Consider the following 9,375-nt stretch of genomic DNA (forward strand, 5'->3'; position numbering starts at 1 on the left):
ACAGAATTTATAGATTTGGGATATCCAGAACTTATTTTACCGATTATTGCATTTCATGTGTGTATATGCACGAACTCATCATATTGATTACGTCACGTCAATTATCCGTAAATGACATAATTGACAGACGAGAATCAAGGCAGAGAGAATAAAAGAAGGAGAAACACGAAATTGCTATTGACTAATAATTATTTTAGACTTTTTCGTAAATTTTAATTCCTTTTAGGGAAAATATCATTATATTTATTTCATTTTATAAGAATTTCAAAGAAATAAATATCATAAACCTCAAAATATTAATTCAGGAGAAAATATTACGTCAGAATTACACCGCAGTTATCTCGACTTTCATAAAATAATTTAAACCAAATGCTATTGCTTTAATCTTATTACAAAGTAAATCTATTAAATAAATTTTATTTCATTATTTTTATTAAATTCAAAAAGAAAAAAATTCATTAAGCAGAGTATTTTAATTGTTAGTGTATTTCTTCCAGAAATAAATTATTATGCAAAGAATTGCTGTAGAATAAATATATTAAAACTATAATTATATTTAAAACTAATACCTAATTATCATCCGCTTATTTTACCTAACGATTAGCTTATATTGAGACACGTTATTACTGCTTTAATTAAACTACATCAATAATTGTCTTGAATAATAGCAGTGGCTATACGATCAATGAAAAGGACCTTTGGTTACACGGTTACACGAGTCTTCCCATATTTATTCTATACCGCTTTTTGGTCTTCCCATATGGCTAATTGGGTAGCCAATCGAATAAAAAAAAGCGAGCCATACTAGGAGACAAACCTTTTTGAAAAACGATCAGAAGGATAGAAAGACCTGATCTACAAACTCCTTCACACCCAGGGCCGTCCTTAACAAAGTGGTGGCCTCCAGATCAGGAATTTATTTAACCATAATCAATTCGTGGATTCAACAATTAATCATTAGAAATAAACTACATACGAGTTTATTAAGAAAACACTGTTTTCTTTAATGTTTGAAAAGTGACAAACACCTTAAATTTGTCCATGACGGGAGTTAGAGAGCCCAATAAGCCCTTAAAATCAACTCACACTGCAGTGAACATTCTAGGCTACATCTTTCTTTAAGGGATGCCGAGCCACAGATTTATTCATTAAGCGTCCAGACTTTACAGAAAAAGACGAAAATAGTAGATAAAAAAAAGAAAAGACTGTTTGGAGCTCATCGTCAAAAAAGTAGTAAATTATATTTTGAGAAATTACTACAAATCGTCTATTCCACGAATAATAAAATATATAATTTTTTTTTTAGATATAAAAACTATATCACTACAACTTTTTTTTAAATTTGAAGTACCAAGAACAATTGATGCACAATAGCACGCAGTATTTTGGAAAAAAAATTTAAATAACAACTTTTATATTTATTTCTTTAAATGAGAAAAAATGTTCTCGTCAGTAGGCAATATCACACTTGCGCATTATTGAAGACCTTTCTTGATAATAAAATGTTTTTGTAAATTTATCCAAATTCCAAATTTTGAGTTAATTATTATTTTCATTTTAATATAATATTTTATAATACAAAGAAAAATAATTAGCTCTGTTTTTTCGAATATTAATGTTATAATATTTAAATTAATATAAAAATCTTTTAAGTTTTTTCTTTGCTAAATTAATTAGGATGTGATTGGAAAAATATTATTTTTTTTAATTTATACTAAAATGATTAATTAATCTGAACTAGTTAAGGTAAGTTTATTTTTTCAAAATTTTATGAAAAAAACAAATTTCTTTACAAAATGTTTTGAAACTACACCACATTGCTTAGCTGGTAGTGAACAAAAGATTATTTTCCACTTTTTTGTACAAATAAAAATTTAAAACCCAAACATTAAATTTTCAATATTATAAAATCTTTAAAATATTTTTAATAATATTGAAGTACCGATTATAATTTAATGGCATCGCTGATAGGCACTATATGTAGATAAAACAGTGAACTTCAAAACTAATATGTTTTAAATAAAGCCAATGGATCATATTAATAAACTCATAATTAATAAAATATTATTAAATTAATTGTACTTTAATGATGGGGTGAATAAACTAAACAAATAATTAAAACCAAATAGTGATAGAAGCTGCAACATTAATTTAAGACCGAGTGAAAACGAACAATGGCTCTCATTTAACTTTTTTATTCTTTCCATTAATTTAACGAAAAAGCAAAAAATAATACTGTTATAAACCAATATATGTTTCTTTTCTTTTAGATTTTAATCATGATCATTTTATTTTTAATCTTCAAATTATTAGCATTTTTTAATTTCTTCAATTCAAAGATATGTAAAAATATCATTAGGCCATTTATACTATTTATTAAAACTTAAAATTATATTTGTTTTATAAAGCGAAAAATATCTTGATATGAGTATACAGATAGATCTCCGCCATTTTATGGGTGTGCAAATGTGCTAAATATATATTTATTCCTGACGGACTAATTACAATAAATTTTGAATATGTGCTAACGAATTTAAATGATGATTTTAAAAAAATATTCAGTGATCTTTTCCCCATCTAAAAAGATAAAAAATATGATATGGAAAATTTTAATTCCATTTTTTAAATACATCTTTCCTAAACATTTTTGAATATTTTTAATTTTTTTCCTCCGCAAAATTCCTAAAATAAAAAATCAATTCCTTGAAAAAAAAAAAAAAATAGGAATATCAGTTATCTCATTCTGCAATGGCACTTTTGCAGTTTAATCAAAATTTTAGTTTTATTTGTTTGAGCTTTTAATTACTTTTTTACAACTCAATAAAGGAATAAATAAATTTAAGTATTGACGAATAAACTAAGAATAAGGTATTTAGCTTAAATTAATTGTCATATATTTTAATAAAGTTCTTATATAGCTTTCTGCATCAATAAGATTAATTTCCATTAGGACATTTTAGTTGTTTTTATTTTTTTTAGTTACAATCATCACCGTTTTTAATACATGGACTTAGTTTTTTTTTTTTTTTTTTTTTTTAAAGACGTTCTTTATAAAAATTATTTAAAAAAAATTAATTCGGTGCTCACAATTCTATCTGATGTATAATTTTAAAAGAACAGCTAAAATATTAATCTGAATCATCATTCATAGTATTAATATTATGACACAATGATTCAAATATTATATCAAATTAACTGAGGTTTTTTTAATTTTTTTTTTTTTGTTAATCAGTGAAAAAAGTCAAATTTTTAATTTCTAAATTAATTATAAATTCTATAAAATAAATACCACATACACAAGAATTATCCTCCGAAATGACCGTAAATCGCGAACACATTAAATATTCGAAAGAGCATTATCTAGAGACTGTTACCCTAGGCAGGCTTGTCACTTACTGAGCCAGTGTGCGCGGTCTACCGCCAGAGCTCAGCACCTCCAGTACCGGTTACAAAAGGAACGATTAATGGTAACCGGTTTCTGTCATTTAGTTTTGTATTTATTTTTTTTATATTTAATACAATCTGCTGAGGACGATAAAAAAGAGTCCAATAAAGTTTTACCGAAAAACCAATCGAATGTTTATTAGTTAGTATAGATCAGCATTTCTCCCAATTACTTGCATGAAATTTCAAATTCTGTCACTTCAAGTAATGTTGACTAACAGTAAACTACTAAATTATCAAGTGATTTTTCAAATAAAACTGGCATTTTTAATATTTGACCTCCTTACCGCCCTCGACAGATATTTTTTTTTTAATTTGAACTCAAATATCAGGCCAATGCAGTATAAACCATAAATTTGTAAAGTCTATACAGGACAGTATGGATTTTAGGAGGGCGAAAGGAGGGGATGATTTTGAATATGTGGATCAAAAATTTGTTTTCTTATAAAAATATATACATTACTCTTTAATGCAATAAACAAATTTCTGACATTGTACCGTTAACATAAAATCGTACTTTGAACAGCAAACACGCAACCTTGTGTTTTAACATAGTTTTTAAAACTTTCAATCAATCTGAAGCTTCTTACTAAACATACACTTTTTTTCGCTATTTCCTTTAATTTAAATTAAAATAATAAAAAATACTAGGTCGAATGAAATTTTTCTACCCTGAAAAAGCTTGGTAGATATCAGTGGACAAAACATCCTTTCTATATAAAAAATTCTGAAAAATCCCAGGACAGTGAAACAATTAATAGAGGAATATAACCTCCACCCACATGGCCAATGGTTCAACGAACATTGTTGACTAAACCATTGGCCATGTGGAAATTAAGATTTCATTGATATTATTTATATATTTCAATAAATTTTTGTATACTATTGATAAATAAATCTATTTATTTTTATGTTTTTTGCCTAACAAGTATTTTTTCTTACTAAATTAAAAACTAGTTAACAATTGCTAAATTAATAACACAGGGAAAAGTAACAATTAATCCAGTTGACAACCAAAAGTAATCAATACACGAGTTTCAATATAATTTTCAAAATTTTAAAATCCATTATTTAGGTAAACATTAGGAATTGTTGAGCAAATGATTCATCACGTGTATAGATGCAACTCATGTTCTGGAATGACATCGGCCAATCTGATTGATGTTCGAGAAAAACGGCTAGGGAACGTACGTTTTCACCAAAACGTCAACAACCCATCCACATTAGTGGCCAACAGTGGAGGATAAAAGATTTGCCACCGACAGTGTAGCTGCCATAATAATGGGTGATCTACCAGCATCAAGGAAACTCCCAGAGGTCTTCTTTGAAGTACTGAATCTTTGTCTGATATTCGTTAAAAATTTTTTTTTTACGATAAAAGCACGTTTTTAAATATTCAAACTATTCCATCAGAACATAACATCGGTTAGTTAGTCAAAAATCTCCTATCGGCTACAGAGAACCCAGATTCAACAAATTATCGAGGAATAAGAGATAGTCGGATTCGTCCACAACTCGGACTACTAAAAACTTTTAATAATCAAGAATTCTTTGTGAAATGCTAAAAGTAAACTGCGCATTTAAAGGAAAATGTTTTGTTCTTGTGTACATCGGGACTTAAACGTTACAAAATTTAAAACTTCGAAGTTTATTTGGCATTAACGAGAAATTTCAAAGGTGTCGAAGTCAACATCAAGGAAGAAATAAACAATGATTTACAACATCAAAGAACCAAATAGAGAAAGATTTAGAAATCTTAAGTATTCTGGAAAAATAGTTTAGTATTTTCATAGAAATTCTCAAGCAATAGTTCACGGGCTACAGGTTAACAATGAGAGGCTTTGGTTGGATCGCGGGAGAGTTCGGTAACACATATTTTAGGGGATTTATTGTCAGAACTGGTTTTATTGTTTACCTTTCCCATTGTTTGGGATTAGTAGGAAGGTTTTAATAGGAAAATGCTCTAAAAGTTCCTCGAAATGCAGTTTTTAGTGAGTGTAAACAGTTTCCTGGAGGAAAGCGCTTTCCCCAACTATAGCAGTGGGAGTTGTACGCAAATGGCTCAATATCTTTTTTAATGGTCCATAAATTTCCAAGGTTTGGGAACTACTGAACTAAATTAATACCATTGTAATAAATAAGGCTGATATCTATGGGCTTTCGGTTTTGTAACGAAAAAATAATATTTCGTGGCCTAGAAGCTACTTCTATTTTTGTTTAAATATCATTTCTTTTTGATGTTGTATCTGGTACAAGGTACCTGAACTATTATACCCTTTTCTCCTTCATATCCTGAACATCATCGCCAGTTTGGATCAAAGTGTACACATATTTATACACCTAATTCTCAGCCAGAATCCATCAGTGTTGATGTGTTTGATTTAAAAGTTTCTGCGACTTCATCCGAAAAGGCCCACTGGCTATGCATGATGATTAGATCTTATAGTTTCTACTTTACTTTTTTAAAAATTTTAAAGCAATATTCCAAGATTTCTGAAGATAAAATAGGTTCAAAATCAAGATCTTTATCAACAGTGGCGCACCGATGGGAATACGACGAACTTAACCTCTCATGTAATTTTGAAACTATTTTTAATCGCACTATTTAACGATTATGTATATATACAGAATTATCTCTATAAGATGTATATAACGTATATATAAAATTATGTATAGAATACGACAAAATTAATTAATCCGCAATATTTTTATTAGTTTTAATTTAAAAATCAAATATTTCCAGTTCCGTATAATTATTATTATTTTCCTACTATACACTGTAAAATAAAACTATAATGCATATTAAATAAAAACTAAACATAATGTATTTGTAAAGGTAACTTGATTATATTTGAGGAAAAAATTAACATTTCCTAATTTTAAGGATCCTCAGAAATTCTAAATTCTTTAACAGCATACGAAGAAATTAAGTTTCAGATTTAAGAGTTTGTGAATTTTCAGCCCATCATGCTTCACTTTATCAGTATACATTATATTCGGAAGTAGTATATAAATATTTTCTCCCCCTTTCAGAGTGTTTCTAGATTTTAGAAGTCTCTAACAATAGGCATCTTCCAACGCCCACTTTTGAACAACAAAAACTGTCAGAATCATGCGCAGTACGATTTTTCTATTCCAAGACATGTACTGCGCATGCTTTAGACAGTTTTTGGCTGTCAAAAGTGGTCGTTGGTATAGATCTGATATTACTTAATTTTTAAATATTTCTAGATTTTATTAAACAAAATTTTAAAAAATAACATGTATCATCCGGTTGGTTTTTTTTTTGGTTTTTTTGCAAAAACATTGAACTTATATTCACTACTATTTCTGAAGGATTCGAGATCGAATTACTTTGAAAATCTCTTTAACAGTTAAAGTTAAAAAAAAAAAAAATTATATGTACAACTAATTCACCAAAGAGAACTAACAAGTCTATATACTCGAAACCAGATCGTTTATCTCTGAAACTTGTGCCGCTATATAAAAATAAAATTAAAAGTTAAGCGATAGTATTTTCTTTACATGTTTACTTAACAAAAGATAATTGAAACCGAACGATTGTTGAATATATGTGCATAAATTAAAAAGGTACGAAGAAAAACAATTCAAACAAAGCATGTTTGTGTTTAATTAGATAACAAACATTTGTGCTAATTTCCAGCACCATTAATAGAGAGAAAAAAAAGTTAAATGGGAAAATTTATTCGACAATGTTCAACTTCGAATGAGTTGCAATTGCATATTTATAATCTAGAAACGTACTATTATAATATGCCAAATGTATTATAATACGTAATTATAAGCATATGCCAAGTTTTATCAATTCGATCTCAATCGATTTTATTTATTTGATAAGATGTGGAAACATTAAAAAAAATTCACTAATAACTTTAATTGAATTTCAGTTTTCACACAAAAATTATAATGTAACCAAAATAAAAATCAGATTTAATGTAAATTTTGATTTTAATAATAGGTAATTTTTTTTTTAAGTTTGAACCTCCCTGCTTTGATAATGTAATACATTAATAGTAAGGCTTGAATTTAGATTTAAAAAAATTTCGAGTATGATAAGTGATTGCCAATTATTGGTATTTTATAAATAAAAATTGCAATGATTAAACTTTTATTTATTTCCAATTTTCCGAGTTTACTGATTGTTGGTCCCACTGTACGATGGTTCACGCGAGCATTAGAGAAATGTTATCATAACGTATAAAATTCTTGATAAACACTCGGGAAATTTTTTTTTAAAATTTGTTTAATGATAAATATTTTACAAGCTAACGTATAAGTACCAATTCTGCTACTGGAGAATCTAATTGATAATGTGACAGCATTTATATCGAGGAGGCATATTAATTTTTTTTTATAGCCTACAGTAATGCAGGAACCCATTATTCAGGAAACTAACACCTACAGGACAGCCACAAAGGTGACACACAGATTAAGACTAGACTGATGACTAGCTAACTGATCAAGAAATCTGATGAGCATTATCAAGCTCAATCCATTTTCCAATTATACTCTTACAATGCATTTGAAATACAGTACAAGAGATTTCACCCATTATTGTTACCTACACCCTCATATAATATATCAAACTCTACAGACCCATGGAGCTTAGAAGAAAAAAAAATTACAAGCTTAATTTGTAAGGAAATAAATTTCAAGACCGACTGTTTCAACAAACATTTCATTTATCGTTTATATGTATTGTTAAAGTAAAATATTCCAAAAAAGGTGAAAATTGAACAAGTTTCGTTTTCTGAATAATTAAAATGTATCACTATTGAGAATTAATATTCAATAAATGAACAATTCAGAAATTTTTTTTTCATTTTTCACTTGTTTTTTAATTAAATTAAAACAAAACGAAACTCCAATGTTTGTCAATATAGTGGTAAAATGACTCAAAAATAATTAATGAAAAGGAAAAAAGGTATTTGTATCTGAGTATATTTAAAGGAATATATCATTTTAGAAAACAAATGAAGTTCACTTATTTATTTGCTAGTTTTAGTAAAAAAAATTTTAAATACCAGAATCTATTGCAAACTAGCTATGTTAATGAGGTAAAAAAATATACCTCTATACTCTTTAGTAATTGGTAAAACATATTTATTTTACGTAAATCGATCCTCTTGATTACTTCAGTATTGTATGATAATCATTCAACAACTAAATCTGGTATAAATGGAGGTTGTTACAAAACTAAAAATTCTAAAAAGTACAAAAATCACAAACTAATATTATTGTCAAACTAAAAACTTATATCGCTGCTTGGCTTTAATAATGGCCCATCTGACAAAAGAATGTTTTCTTTTTATTTGGTGCTTGATGGCTGTAAACTGTGGTTACTTTGTGACAGCCCTAGTAGTTTTGGGGTAGTCTGTAGGATTACCCCAGTAGAAAAAGTAATTCTAGTCTACATTACTATCTTCACAATATGTCCAATCCAAAATAATATCAAAACTTTTTTTCTTTTCAGATATACCACTATCAAATCAAAGCAATGATATCTACTGATGTTCTCCAAATGATAATTTCAGAAATTAAGTTTGAAATCAACTGAAAAGTAAAATTTTGTTTATTTTAGTCTGGAAATTACTATGAAATTAATTACTAAAAAAATCATCTGGAAAGCTTATAAGTTTGACATCATTAAAAGTTAAATAATTAACTTTGATCAATAATCCCTGTATTGACAAAATACATGTAACAGTAATTGATACCTGAACAATCCTGCTTTGAAAGCATTGAATCATCATATCCTTCCATTAACATGCAGTTTGAAGCTGTCTTTTACTATTTCAAACCTAGTGGACAGGGAAAATGATAACGTTTAAATAAATTAATAATTAAATAATTATTCTCAGTTCAAAACTTTTCTAAAGCTGGTATTGTGAAAGGAAGACTCAATATTTT

General features: G+C 27.6%; 1 protein-coding gene across 3 annotated transcripts in view; it reads right to left on the reverse strand.

The window, feature by feature from the left end:
* The window catches only part of LOC106677973 (zwei Ig domain protein zig-8), a 334,034-nt gene extending 324,659 nt beyond the window's left edge, over positions 1–9,375 (reverse strand). For 2 of the 3 annotated variants that reach the window (XR_010845080.1, XM_067053232.1), the window contains exon 1: positions 3,297–3,382. The gene's annotated coding sequence lies outside the window, so the exon portion shown is untranslated. Of the gene's footprint in view, positions 1–3,296; positions 3,383–9,182 lie in introns of those variants that run through there. The other variant, XM_067053234.1, reaches the window with a different exon arrangement.

The sequence above is a fragment of the Halyomorpha halys genome, unplaced genomic scaffold (genome assembly GCF_000696795.3).
Source record: "Halyomorpha halys isolate HHAL.00 unplaced genomic scaffold, Hhal_1.1 Scaffold116.1, whole genome shotgun sequence".
Taxonomy (NCBI): Eukaryota; Metazoa; Arthropoda; class Insecta; order Hemiptera; family Pentatomidae; genus Halyomorpha; species Halyomorpha halys.